This window comes from Euprymna scolopes, chromosome 2, assembly GCF_053919585.1.
Source record: "Euprymna scolopes isolate OS-2025 chromosome 2, ASM5391958v1, whole genome shotgun sequence".
Taxonomy (NCBI): domain Eukaryota; kingdom Metazoa; phylum Mollusca; class Cephalopoda; order Sepiida; family Sepiolidae; genus Euprymna; species Euprymna scolopes.
The window spans coordinates 74390806-74406447 of record NC_136483.1 but is presented as its reverse complement, the minus strand read 5'-3'; the positions used below and the strand labels follow the sequence as shown (position 1 = coordinate 74406447).

The 15642-nt window shown below is 30.0% G+C and overlaps 1 protein-coding gene across 2 annotated transcripts in view; it reads left to right on the top strand.

Annotated features, from left to right (window-relative positions):
* The window catches only part of LOC145241504 (uncharacterized), a 338516-nt gene that overhangs the window by 39888 nt on the left and 282986 nt on the right, over positions 1–15642 (top strand). Inside the window, exon 1 of one of the 2 annotated variants that reach the window (XM_080104547.1) lies at positions 8745–8846. The exons of the other annotated variant lie outside the window; for it this stretch is intronic. The gene's annotated coding sequence lies outside the window, so the exon portion shown is untranslated. Of the gene's footprint in view, positions 1–8744; positions 8847–15642 lie in introns of those variants that run through there. 2 annotated transcript variants of the gene reach the window in all.

The following is a 15642-nucleotide window of genomic DNA, read 5'->3' as shown; positions in this document are numbered from 1 at the left end:
CAAATAAAATGTTATAAGTTACGATATTTTATGTATCATTTGTACATAGATAAAAAGTAATGAAAATATATACCGATTACGCTGAAGACTTTGCGTAGCTTACATGCCATATATTTTCATATCTATATCTATATCTATATATATATATATATATATATATAGGTATATATATATAAGTAAATGTGTACAAACACTGACTGTGTCTAGCCATACTGAAAGGCTGTATTAGATTGAAGCAGTCTCTAAATGACTACATATTGTTTTAAACTATACATATATACTGTACGTATAATAAGAGTGCACTTAAAATATATATTGAAATAAATGGAGGTAAGAAAAAATTAATGAATAATTTATATATAAATATATATACAAGATAATTTTATATATATATATATATATATATATATATATATATATATATATATATAGGGAGAGAGAGAGAGAGAGAGAGAGAGAGAGAGAGAGAGAGAGAGAGAGAGAGATTGTTTTCTTCGGGTCCCATATGGCTTTTCACCAAATCTGTTGAAGCAGGTGAAAATCTTAACGGAGATTTTCTCTAATAAAAATTTCTTAACGACTTTTTTAAAAAAAAAATAAGGAAAGTGAACGAATCATTTTTTCTAGCGTGTTGAAACGAACACTACGGCGTCTTGTCGTTTGGGGAATTATTCGATATAATTTTGGTAAAATCTTTAAATGCGCGAATTCTTCACCTGTCTCCCACACCATCGAGGATGAATTGGCAACAATAAGACCGGTGGAAACAATACATTCGTTCAAACCGGCGCAGTGGTTAGTTCGCCTTAACAAAGACTCGAAGATTAAATGTGTTGACTTTTCTTGTACAGACAAGCATCCTTTTTATTAAATGAATTGTTTTTTAGTAACTTTTGGATGTAATGCAAACTAGTAAAGTCGGAATTATTAGGGTCCGCTCAAGTATATAATCAGTCCAATATATCTATTTCAAACAACTAATCCTTTGTAATGAATAATTTTCATCTTTGAATTCAGTTAGATAATTGTTTAAACTTGCTCCAGAATACTAACCAAAATATATTTCGTTTATATTGGAACGTTGTACACGTTTACACACGGGACCCACACGTTGTATGCAGTCTTCGTAGCAAGGAACATAGAACAAGTAATAACTCAACTTCATTGTTTGTAACAACAGCATTTATCTCCTCTTTCCCCCGCCACGTGTGACTTCACGTTACGGCTGTGACGTCACCAACGTCTCTAACGTGATCGTCTTCTCTAACGTGCTTCATTTCCTTTTTATAGTCTCTTATTTCTATTTACCGTGACGTCATTTCGCCCACGACTTGCATACAGCCGCCATACACGCTCTGTAACAATATTAAAAAAGGCTCGATTTGCCTGGTTTGAACATAAATGCATGTGTGCCATTATAAATGAGCTAGACATATGGGCATGCGAGTATATCTACTAGCTGTGAGATATGAACTCCCCTGCATTGCACAGTTGCAAGCCACCTTAATAAAGGTGTAGTACCTGTTAGATTCTTGTATTCTAGAGGTTTACTATAAAAGGAGTAGTTGGAGTTCTTCAGCCGTGACAAAGATAACCCATCTAGGAAAAAGAAAAGTATGGAGAGAAAAAATTCTAGTGACGGTGTCACAAACAAAATATCTGCTTCCGATTTGTAATGAGCCAGCACGGAAGTAGTAAGGCTTCAAAAACTGTCATGAGAAATGTCCAATCAAAGAATTAATGAAAAGTACTTTCTATGTTTGTGTGCACTCTACTCTAATCAGAGATGAGGAAAAGTAAATGATTTTTATTTTTTCAAAATAAGGAAGAAAGACAAGAACGAAAAGAATAAATTAAAATTAACCTGCCTAGTGAGGTTGGGGTAAATATTTGCTATTACGTTTAAGAATGAATGAATAATACAAAGAAAGTAATTAAAATATCTATCTACATACCTATTAGTCGCTCTGACATTGATATTAAAAGCCTACTTTTCCTATTTAAATATCATTAAAATGAATTCTTAACATACTCAATCATGGATATGCAAACGACTACATGAAATTGACTAATTTTCATATTACTCCGAATAACGAACGTTCATTAATTAAGTATTCGTTTTTATGTTTTTATGGTTTCATTTTACTATTATGCTGAATTTTATTTGTGCATGGTTTCTACATTCTGCATAATTGCGTAGAATTTAGGACAAAAGTGGCTTTAGCACATACACATATGTATACATGTGACTTTATCGGTGTGTGTGTGTGCGAAAAGTCTCTAGTAAACTCCTCTCAGAATATTTGGTCTACAAACTTGAAATTTGATATATAGGGTATTTGGACATGTGCCTCATTTTTGAATAGTTCTTTTAGTCAGTAAAATAGCCGCCAAGGGGCCAAAATGAAAAAAAGTTGACTTTGTCGAGAGTAAATCGATTAACTTCAGAGCATGTGTACATACTCTTTTTAGCTTGAAGTAATTTAATTTTTACCCTTTTGTATAAATCTGACAATAGTTCGGGCGATAACAACGGTGGTAACGCAGTTAATAACGACCAAGGTTGGGACGCTGACTGTTTTGGTTTCGCTTCCATAAAAAAAAAAAACACAATAAAACGATTTGGAAAAATACTTTAAAATGTATGGCCATTTATTCAGAAATATTTCATATATATATATATATATATATATATATATATATATATATATATATATATATATAAAGCTGAATGTGTGTGTGTGTGTGTGTGTGTGTGTGTGTGTGTGTGTGTGTGTGTGTGTGTGGTCACGAATAGGCTCCTATATGGTTGACTATTTTAAAAAACTGATTGGATATAATGATAGAAGATGTATCCAGACACAGGAATGGGTATGTTTGATCTGGCAGAACGGTGGCTCATTAAAATTGTGGGGTCTGCGTTCGCACCTGGTCCACAAAGTATGGAAATAAAAAATCTAAAAATTAAAAAAAAACGTTTACAAGTGTTTTTTATATAGATGTACATAAGAATACTTTGATAAGTATGTTTTAATGTAAATAGGAATAAGTATGTTTTAATTTAAATAGGAATTGTGGGGTCTGCGTTCGCGCCTGGCCTCCATAGAATGGAATTAGGCACAAACTTTAATAAAGACTTTTCATATCTATCTGCGTAAGTATACTTTGATAATTATGTTTCAGTTTGAAGAAATATGGTATAATAAAATTATGGGGTGTTCGTTCGCGCGTGACCTCCATAGAATGGAAATACGTCACAAAGTTTAGCAAGGTTTTTTAATATAGATCCACAGAATATTGTGATAAGTGTTTCAGTGTGAACAGGTATGGTATAATAAATTATGGGGTTTATCTATTTTATTTTTACTTTCATCATATTTTGCTTTGGTTTTGATACTCCCAAATTCGAAGCTATCTCTTTACAACCCTTCCTTTTCATAACCTATCATACTTTTATAAATCAGAGTCCATTTTTTGTAGGCTGTTTTTGAACCCAGTCAACGACGGGTACTTTTGCTAGTATATATACATATATATATATATATATATATAGTCTTTGAAGTTTTTAAACTATACAAAAAAAAATATTTTTATCATTCGTTAGAAAACCATCCAGTCAGTAAGTCATTTAATCACCTGCAATCACTGCATCAACTCGCTCTCGAATTTACTATAATACCAATAATTTATTTTTCAAGGGATCATCAGTTGTTTCCCACGAAACACTGTTTCGGGGATTTAATATTTTATATATATATACATAAAAGTGAACGTGTCTGTGTCGGTGTATGTGTGTGTCTGTGTGTCTGTGTGTGTGTGTGTGTGTGTCTGTGTGTGTACATTTCCCTACGCAATAACTTTGTCAATTTTAAGTCTACAGACTCGAAATTTGATATACAGGGTACTGAGATTTGTGAAAATCTTAGTGATCGGTTTTCGGCCAGAAATTTGGCTGTTAAGGGGTCAAAGTTCAACGATTTGACCTTTGAGAACTCTACCCAATTTATTCAGAAATATTTCATATTCATTCATCAAGAATTTTTTTTTTGGGGGGGGACAGGTAATTAATGATTAGAAAAGTTAAGATATACTCCCTTCTCATGCTAAGAATGTGTTTGTAAATAATAACCCTATTATTTAAAAACACATTTTTAATTTGAGTGAGTAATATAAGTTTAGCATAGTTTGTAGATTACATAATTAATGTTTGCAGTTTATGTACATAAACTGTTGAAATCAATTTAGTTTAGTGCAAATATGTGATACAGTCGAATCTGGAATCAAATTGTGACTAGTTCAAAGATTATATTCCAGTTAAAAACATTGATAGGAAAAAGGCTAATCGGATTCTGCAAACGAAAGTTCGTAATTAATTTTCCTGAAAAATTTATGGAAATCATCCGTGGCTTTAAAAGATAAAAATTATGTTTCTGAATTTTGGAGATGAGAATTGGTTATTCGTATTATTTGGAATCTTCTAACTACCATTCTTATCTTGAGTGTCATTTTCACAACGTTTCGGTCGATGTAACCTCCGCCCTTCTTCAGGTTTATCTTGTCGAATTTGGGAAAGTTTCTGTCGTACTTAGGAATTGGATATTTAACCTTCCTTGGGTGTATCTTGTCGAACTCAATAATCTTTCTGCCGAATTCAGTAATATTTATAGACTTTCGAACGGAACGCTTTATTTAATCTACGGCGGTTGCATGGTATCGTTTCGTCAGCCATGGCCGGATAGAAATTGTCTTTTTAGTATGGCTCGCATTGAGGATCCGCAAGGAGCCGTGGTGTAACGGATAAAGGATCAAATTTTAGTTTCAGTTTGAAGGAACACTCATATCTGATAACTTCTATCTGATAATGGCTAACGGAAAGAGAGCATGCTACCCATGCGAATTAAATAAATGGTTCAGTTCGAAATTCCGTGCAGATTTCCGAGTTTGACAGAAATATTCCCAATTTTGACAATCAACACTTGAAAAAGGTCGGAGGTTACATCGGTCAAAACGTTGTGAGAATAACATTTAAAATGAGAACAGTTGTCTGAATAACCCAAATGCTACAAACTATCAGTCCTCATCTAAAAAAAAATCCAGAAACGCATCATCTAATGTTGCAGCTAAATAATTGAAAAAAAAAAGTGACGCAATAAAATGGGTAAATTCAAAGGAATAACAATATTGATTTCGATGATTGAAGAATTAGAAAAAAGCTTTTAATTAAATCGCTTTTAACGAAGTCTGCAGACGAACCCGATTTCTCATGAGTTTCAAAAGGCAATACATTACTTTTTTTAATTAAAGTATTTTTTGTATGTTCCTGTGAATTTCTTTTACCTGTCTAAAAGGAATGGTGGAAGGGCGCAGGAAATGTAAGAAACCACCGAGAAGATAACAGGCTAATGTATTTTGAAGTCAGTTAATGCACGATAGAACGGATTCTACACTATTTTAATAACATGTTTGATGGTGATAGTTCTGGCTACGTGACTTTTTTTTCTTTTAAAGTTTATTTGTGTTAAACTTTATAAGTGAATGTACTAAAATAATTTAAAACCATATTGGAAACAAAACCGAGTATACGTAAATGCTGAAATGAATTATTATGTAACTGTTGTTGCTGCTATGTTTACATTAAGAAAAAAAATAATATTACTGATAATTAGTTAATGGAATTTATGTACAATAATGAGTTGAGAAAAGTGAACGCGAAACCGCAAAACATACATTTGAAATTAACAATGGAATAATACTATTATATATAAACTAAAGTGGGATTTTTCCATGTACTGTTGACAATTATAGCTTTATAACCAAAATCTACATATACAATTCTGCTTAGTGCTCGACGTGTGCTCATTATTAGTATGTGTTTAAAAAAAATTAATTTCGTTCGAATTCATAGATTTTGATATTAAACCTATCAGTCATTTTCTATTAAATTACTAATTTCAACACGAGGGTAGGAGTGACTACTGCCTCACATTACTAAATACTCATCCTTCAACCAATCACACTGTAGCAAAATATGGTAGAAATCTTACTTGAATAACTTTTACGTATGTACAGTGTGCCCATAGCGTTTTATTAGATATGCTAATCGGTTATTAGATAGCTAAGCAAAAATGTTACAAAACTATGATTTCGAGTACAAATAATACACAAATATCCCAAATATTCTTCCGCATAAAATTCTTCCAATATCCATGATAAAAAACATAAAATACATTTCGTTATTTGAAAGTCACATCTAAATACCATTATGCACTATTTTTTTTTAATTTTATTTTTGTTGGTAAAACTTGAGTGATTCGGTTTTTAGTACAATTATGTCTGCATTCATGTTTTTACAGTATTTGATTTTCTAATAAATAAGTACGCTATTCTTTACCACTATGTGCTGTGTTCATCACTCATTTCTCAACAGATTTAAGTGCTTATGCACTAAGCCAATCACGTTTTCATATTAGTTTATCAAAGATTTCGTTTAAAAAGTGCAAGATTTGGTTTCCCGTATGTATTGTTGGTAATTGAAAGGAATGTTGGTTCAAATCCGATTTTGTATTATTGTTTACCATTTTAGAGTCTAACAGAACACTTGCGTAATTTCATTAAGATATTTAATCCATTATAGTGCATTTCGGTTTCTTAGGAAACAAGTCAGCTATGTCGATGGATTATTTTTTTTAAACCAAAACCAGGAAAAAAATGAGAGAAAATATTTGACTATTTAAATTAAATTCAGTCAAGTGCATTTCTGTTTGTTTCTTAAAAAATATTATTTACCGAAAATATTTTACTTTAATCAAATCAACAAGAATGCATTTCGTGTTTTTTTTTTTTTTTTTTTTTAGTGAATTGTTTTGTGTTAGCAAAATAGAACCTAGAAACAAGTATTTCTTATTATTTGGATTCTTCCAACTACCGTTCTCTTCCTGAGTGTTATTTTCACAACGTTTCGGTCGATGTAACCTTTTTCAGGTGTATCTTGTCGAACTCAGAAATTTCTGTTGAACTCTGTAATCTGCATGGAATTTTGAATGATGCCTTTAAATTAATGCACGAGGATAGCATGCTCTCGTTCCGTCAGTAATTACTGGGTAGAAGTTCTAAGTAATTTGTAATTATATTTTGAGTATCGCCCGCCTCTGAAGATTGAACTATGACATGTGAATTTTACCAAGTACCTAATCCACTGATGTTGCTGGCAATTATATGCATTTTAGGGTTTCATTTTTGTTTTTATTTGTACAATCTTAATATTATCAGTGTATACCGCTATTTATTACAATATATTATTACTACATATATATATATATATATATATATATGATATATGTGTGTGTATAATTTTATATTTACTATTTATTACTACTACATAATATATATATGTATGTATATATATATGTATGTATATGTATATATATATTTATATATATATATACACACACACACACATACACACACATATATATATATATATATATATATATATATATATATATATATATATATATATATAATTAATGGTTCCTATAGGGTGTTAAATTCTATACGCGGTCTTTTAAGTAATTGATCGTTGCCCAGCATATGCGCTGTTTCTTGAGTCGCCTTACTCTCCACCGTTCTTCCGTGTCTATAATTTTACTTCATCTCCTAAGAGGAGATGGATTTTATTTTTCTTCCACATGAGGATTATATATATATTATATATATTTGCATAAAATAATTTACTGGCGACATTACATCAACAATAAGCACTTAAGTATATTAATTTTAATGAATTTTAGTTAATTCTCTAAACAAGCCAGCCATCTCATGGATTATTTCGTGAAATTAAAATCCTGTTTAGAACATTTTTTTTCATTGACTGATTATATTAAATCGTATAAAATGCATTTAAGTCTCTTAAAAAAAAAACAAGTCAGCCATTTTAATGAATTACTCCCTTGAGAACATTTCTGTTTATAAGAAAATAATTTCTTTACAAAATACAATTTTATTATTAAATTATTCCCACCAGCATTTCGGTATCTTAGAAAACAAATCAACTCTTTTCATTAATTCGTGAAAGTTTATCTTTCTGACTTTGATTTTTTTCTTATTTTTAATGTATTATAAAAACAACTACATTATGTTTATTCCCGGGCAACACCGAGCAGGGACAGCTAATTTAAATTTAATAAGACATTCTTACACATTGGATAAAAATTATGGAAGATTGTATGAGGATGATGATAGAAATTATTGTGCGATAAACAATCTGGTGTTCTACATCCGTTGCCCAGATCGCGAAATGTGAGATGGAGATTGTGCAAACCTTGCTGCTCTATAAACCTCTCATGGTGCGGACATCTTTTCTGGTGGTGTCCATTGTCAGACACGTGCAGTCATTGCTTTTTTACGGACTTTTAAAATATTTCCACCGATTTTGTCTGTCATTTTAATATTTATTTTCCGTCTCTCTTTCTTTCTTTCTCTCTCTCTCTCTCTCTATCTCTCTTTCTTTCTCGTCGTATCTTTCCTTATCTCTCTTTACCACTCGCGTTCTATATTCACTCCACCCCCTCTCTCTCTTTCTTTCTTTCTTTCTTTCTTTCTCTTCCCACTACTCCTTGCCAGTTAAAATAATCGCCTTTTCATTGAGAGGTCTAGCAGTTTGTGACACTGCTACTGAAGTGAACTCTCTCCCTCTCTTTCTCTCTCTCTCTCTTTCTCTCTCTCTCACACACACACTCCCTCTCTTTCTTGGTCTGCAGTCATCATCAAATATGGACGCTTGGATAATGTGTCTCTTTTTCAGGTAGGAAATTCACCAACAGACATAACAACAAACTAAACCTCAGGTAAGTACTTACCTATTTACTTATTCAATAAGCTTACACAATTAAGGACATCAGACAATTTACCAACATCTTTATTGGAACAGAAATCAATAAGGAATGCACAAACGTTGGGAAATTCTTCAGCCGATTTTATCAATGAACGGAATAAACAGCGTATCAAGGAATTATCCAATATTTTTTGTTTTCATTTTCTTTCATTTATTTCGTTTTTCGCTTTTTTACTTTTGTATTTTTTTTAAATCTTTAATAAACATTTTTTTTAAATGTCAATAAGATGAAAACGGTTACCAAAACAGAACATTGGTAGCTTAAATATTTAGTAAACAACTAAAACTATTTTCTGAGGTAAGAAAAATATGATGATACTAAAAAAAATTAAGTAAATATATTTTTCTATTTTCTTATCAATTGTGCTGTAAAAGTATACACGCATCGACTCAGAAACATTTCATTGAACAATATGCAAATAATATATGAATGTACATTTACAAAATATGACGATCACATTAAAACGGCTAGTCGTCTACACAGAATACACATATACACACAAGCCCATATATAAATATATATATATAAATATATATATATATATATGTGTGTGTGTGTGTGTGTGTGTGTGTGTGTATGTGTGTGTGTGTTTCTGCGTTTGTGGATGTGTAATATATTTGAGCGTGTGGGTAATATATATATATATATATATATATATATATAAATATATATGAATATAAATATATATATAAATGTGTTTTTTTTTCTAAATTTCATACATACAGAAGAAGTCTTACAATAAAGACGGGACGTTGATGAACACATAACTTGGTTTGTTCTTTTTTATTTCTCTATATACATGTGTTTGTAATGAAATATAAAGTAACAAAAAATGATATCATATAATAATATTTGTATTAACCGGACACAACCAAACATGAATTTAAAAACATGAAAAATATGTATATATGCATATAATTATTTTATTCAATTTAGGTAAATACACTTCGTTAAATTCAATGGGTTTTACTTTTGGAGAGCTTTACCTGGAATTATATATATATATATATATATATATATATATATATATATATATATATATATATATATATATATATATATATAGTCATCCACATATAGTACTGTTTCGATGTATCACGGCTCATCATAAATTGTAAATTTTAATTTCAGAAATTAAATCTAATTTTACTTATATGCATATATATATATATATTATATGAAGACATATATATATAAAAAGTAACAAAAAAGAAAAAATTCAAAGAAAAATTTATTTACAGTTTAAAATTGAATAATACTTTGAAGTTAAAGCAAGTGTAAATATTCGAATTCATATTTAAATGACAATCTCAGATAGAAAAGTTCAATATTCGAGATAGAGCAATAATATGAGGAAAATTGGACTTAAATTATGTACATTAAAATTTACAACAAAATTATTTTTCCACAATGAACACAAACATTTTTTTTAATGTCTTATTACATGGAGTTTCAATAGATGGTTTATATCCTCAGAGGAAACATGATTAGCGAAATGATAGTCTATAAATTTGGCTGGTTTGCCAATATAACTAATTGAAAAAAATTAGTTAAAAACTAAAATTTGGAAAGAAAACTTATTTGCTTAACGGATAAGATCCCGAAAGGAATAGATTTACAGGATATATATATATATATATATATATATATATATATATATATATATATATATATATGCATACATGTATGTATATATATATATATATATATATATATATATATATATATATATATATATATATACATGCATACATGTATGTGGTTGGATGGGTGTAGATTAAAAGACACCGGTCAGTACTCAGTGACCATAAGAAGTGTTTTTAATTTACGGACTGCAAGGCAAAAATATTAAATTCTCAAGTACCTTATGCCATAAAACCAAAAGATGCGATAGATAAAAAGAAAAGGAAATAAAAAAGAAGATGTTTATTATCTTCAAATACCTCACTTCCCCCCCCCCCGCTTATAACTCCCACTCAGGTTACATTCTAACTTTGTTAACGAAATAAGAAAATGTTTTTGTTTGAAATATCAGTTCTCGACGGTAATTCTTGGTCTGAAGACGTAATCCCCCAAGGCGGGTGATTACAGAAACATGTATGCACATATGTAGCCATTAATGTTTGTATAAATAAATTTTATATATATATATATATATATATATATATATATATATAGTTCTATGGCAAGTAAACTTATTTTCCTCTTCATAAACGGGAAGAAACATCAAGTCAATTGCCCCCGAAGAGTTCCTCCGTGAAGGAAACGTAACCTTACTATATATATTTTTTGTGGTAAGCTCTACTAACATATTGAGAACTGTTGAAGTAAATTGCATGTATATATTTTGATGAAATAGTATTATATATTGAGAAAGAGAAAAATTAATAGATATATGATAGATGTATATGTTATGTTGTATAGCTTACATATATTCTGATTATAAGTTTGTTATAAATACATATGTGTATTATTTAAAATTATGTTATATATATATATATAAAGCTGAATGTGTGTGTGTGTATGTGTGTGTGTGTGTGTGTGTGTGTGTGTGTGTGTGTGTGTGTGTGTGGTCACGAATAGGCTCCTATATGGGTGACTATTTAAAAAAAACTGATTGCTTATAACGATAGAAGATGTATCTAGAAACAGGAATGGGTATGTTTGAACTGGCAGAACGGTGGTTCATTAAAATTATGGGGTCTGCGTTCGCGCCTGGTCCACAAAGTATGGAAATAAAAAAATAAAAAAAATAAAAACGTTTACAAGTGTTTTTGATATAGATGTACATAAGAATACTTTGATAAGTATGTTTTAACTTAAATAGGGATGGTATGATAAAATTGTGGGGTCTGCGTTCGCGCCTGGCCTCCATAGAATGGAATTAGGCACAAACTTTAATAAAGACTTTTCATATCTATCTGCGTAAGTATACTTTGATAATTATGTTTCAGTTTGAAGAAATATGGTATAATAAAATTATGGGGTGTTCGTTCGCGCCTGAGCTCCATAGAATGGAAATACGTCACAAAGTTTAGCAAGGTTTTTTAATATAGATCCACAGAATATTGTGATAAGTGTTTCAGTGTGAACAGGTATGGTATAATAAATTATGGGGTTTATCTATTTTATTTTTACTTTCATCATATTTTGCTTTGGTTTTGATACTCCCAAATTCGAAGCTATCTCTTTACAACCTTTCCTTTTCATAACCTATCATACTTTCATAAATCAGAGTCCATTTTGCTAGTATATATATATATATATATATATAGAGAGAGAGAGAGAGAGAGAGAGAGCGAGAGAGAGAGAGAGAGGAGAGAGAGAGACAGAGAAAGAGAGAGATAGAGAGAGAGAGAGAGAGAGAGAGAGAAATGGAAAGGAACAAACAAACCGAGTTGTGTGTTCATCAATGTTTCGTCGTTATTTCGAGACTTCGTCTGGGTGAAATGAAGACGAAACGTTGATGAACAGATAACTCGGTTTGTTCCTTTTTATTTTCTCTATTTGGTCGCAATAATATTTCCATTATCCTCATCCTATATGTATATATATATATATATATATATATATATATATATAGATATACTATTTATTATATATATATATTATTTATTATAGTATATATATATATATATGTATATATTATACAAAATATATTATTTATATGCCTATTTGTATATGTTATTAATTTGAAATTTTATATATAAGGGGGATACAGAAAACCTAAGCCCTAGAAGTGAAAAAGGAAACAAGTTTATATACAAAATAAACGTCACTTTAGAATAACAATACACGAGAAAAAATATTAAAGGATAAACTAAAAAAATAAATAAAATAAAAGTGCTTCAAAGCACGAGTTAAAATAATGTCACCTATTACTTCAACACATTCATTAAAAAAAAAGTGGCACGTTATCTCTAAGCAAAACCGAATAAAAGAAGAGGAAATAAAACAAAGCTGAACTCAAAAAACTGATAGTTGACAAATCTGCTATTAAAGAAAAAATATTTGATATTTAAAGTTCGCAGCCTCTAAAAACACCCTGGTACACACACACAGACACACACACACACGCGTGCACACACACACACACACACACACACATATATATATGTATGTGTGTGTGTGTGTGTGTGTGTGTGTGTATTCATGTGTACTTGCGTATAAATGCCATATATATAACTTAATACTTAATATATACATTCCCCCACGTGTAACACTTAACACAAGTAATGTAATTCGCCTATATAAACCGTGTTTACTGAAATATGTTCTAAGATTCATCATATTAGTTTTAATAATTATTCTGTATATATATATATATATATATATGTGTGTGTGTGTGTGTGTGTGTGTGTGTGTGTGTGTGTGTGTGCTTAGATTGGTATGTAATAATTTAAATAAATATATATGCAAATATATAATTCTCAATCGAGTGAAATACCCCCACACACACACACACACACATATATATATATATATATATATATATATATATATATATATATATATATATATATGCGTGTTGAAAGAACGAGAAAGAGAGCGACAAAAGCTGAGATTATCAAAGTTTGTTTCCTTAAGACATTTCTGCCACACATTTAAATCACTCGAAATACATGTTCAAATATTCTTTACTTGTCTAACTGATATTTGCCATTTATTTATTAAATCACCAATTCTTTATTTCGTTGATTATTATATGTTCTTTATGTGCTTTTTTTTTTCATACAATTTCAATTACTATTGTACCCCTACCTATATTTTCGTGTCTTTATTAACTTTCAACAGTAGTAAAATACAACATTGAAAAGTATGTTGGGAATATAATTATAATAATGTTACTATTTTACCCATAGCCCCTCCTCCTCTCTCTCTCTCTCTCTCTCTCTCTCTCTCTCTCTCTCTCTCTCTAAGCTGTACTGATAATCTGTGAAACAGCGAAACAGTACTGTATATGGATGACTATAATGCTCCCTATCTTATGTTGAGCATATTAGGAAGTGATATACAAACTACCATAAGTATTAAGCGATGCTCTTTATGTAAACAAATTGAGCGTGTATGTAGATGACTATATATATATATATATATATATATATATATATATATATATATATATATATATCAGCAGCCTGGCAAGGCCACAGGCGGGAACAACGAAGAAAAAAAATTGCAAAATTCAACCGAAAGTAGCAAAACAAAAGTTGGTCTGCCAGGACACTAGATACACAAATTTAGGCATATCGTATTAGTTTAAAAATGTAGGGTTTTTTTAACAATTGTCATAAAATTTTAACCATAGAATAGTATTAAAAGTCTGTAAATTTTCATGTAGTTCCGTCCCATTGAACTAAACATATATGAGCATTTCAATATTCAATTTGGCAACCAACATACATAAGAGCAAACAGTTAATAAAACATGTTAAAAAAACACTTTGAAAAAGAGTTAAAAAATATTTAATCTGAAAAGGAAACACTCAATAAATGGATAGTCCTTAATCCGCGGAGTTTCGAAGAAATACTTTCCTTCTCATCAGAGAGTAGGAATTAGCAAAATGCGGGATCGGATTTTGAATACAAAAGTATTTGATGAAACTGCAAGTAAGTCAAAGATCTTACTTGATAACAAAAAGTGAAGCAGAGGGAATATGGTGAAGAAAAAAGTGATTTTGAGTGAATGGATAGTCTGGTGAAAGGTAACGTATCCAATGACGGTAAAATCCAAAAATGTAAGTCCAAGAAAGTTAATTAAATTTCCATTCGTACAAGTAAAATCCAAGGAAATCGCGTAATTGGAAGATTTTATTTTTTATTTTATATATACACACATATATATATACACATATGTATACACACATATATACACATATATATACACACATATATATACACATATATATACACATATATATACACACATATATACACATATATATACACATATATATACACATATATATACACACATATATACACATACATATACACATATATATACACACATATATACACATATATATACACATATATATACACACATATATACACATATATATACACACATATATACACATATATAAACACATATATACACATACTAGCACACACACAAACAGGCCTTGATGAAGAGGAGACTAAAACATGCTGCTATGGTTATAAATGATCTGAAATAACAGCAAGGAGAGACCTGATTCCAAATATTTCTCATATAACTTCCATTTTTTGGAAATAGGGTACGATTATGAATATCTCCAATATAAAATAATCCTTATACACTGTGAAATTTACTTTATGTATGAAAACCAAAGAGGGGAGAGATAACATATAAGAAATATTTAGAGTCAAGTCTTCCCTTGCTGTTATTTCAGATCAGTTGAAACCATAGCAGCAAGTTTTAGTCTCTTCTTCATACAGGGGATGAGGTTTGGGAGAATATGTGTATATATATATATATATATATATATATATATATATATATATATATATATATATATATATATATAAAACTACTTATTTTACTCACATAAAATTAATATGCGAAAGTATAGATTTATGCGTAAACTTTAAGTATTTACTTCAAAAGTGCTCAATACGTAGGTAGAGCTAGTTAGTAATTTATAAAATATATATGGCGATTAAGCTACACTGAATATTCCGCGTTTCATCCACTCTAGGACTCTTCAGGCTTATGCGCGAATTCTGTGGTTATTTATCGTTTTTATATGCTCCTCTTCAATTGA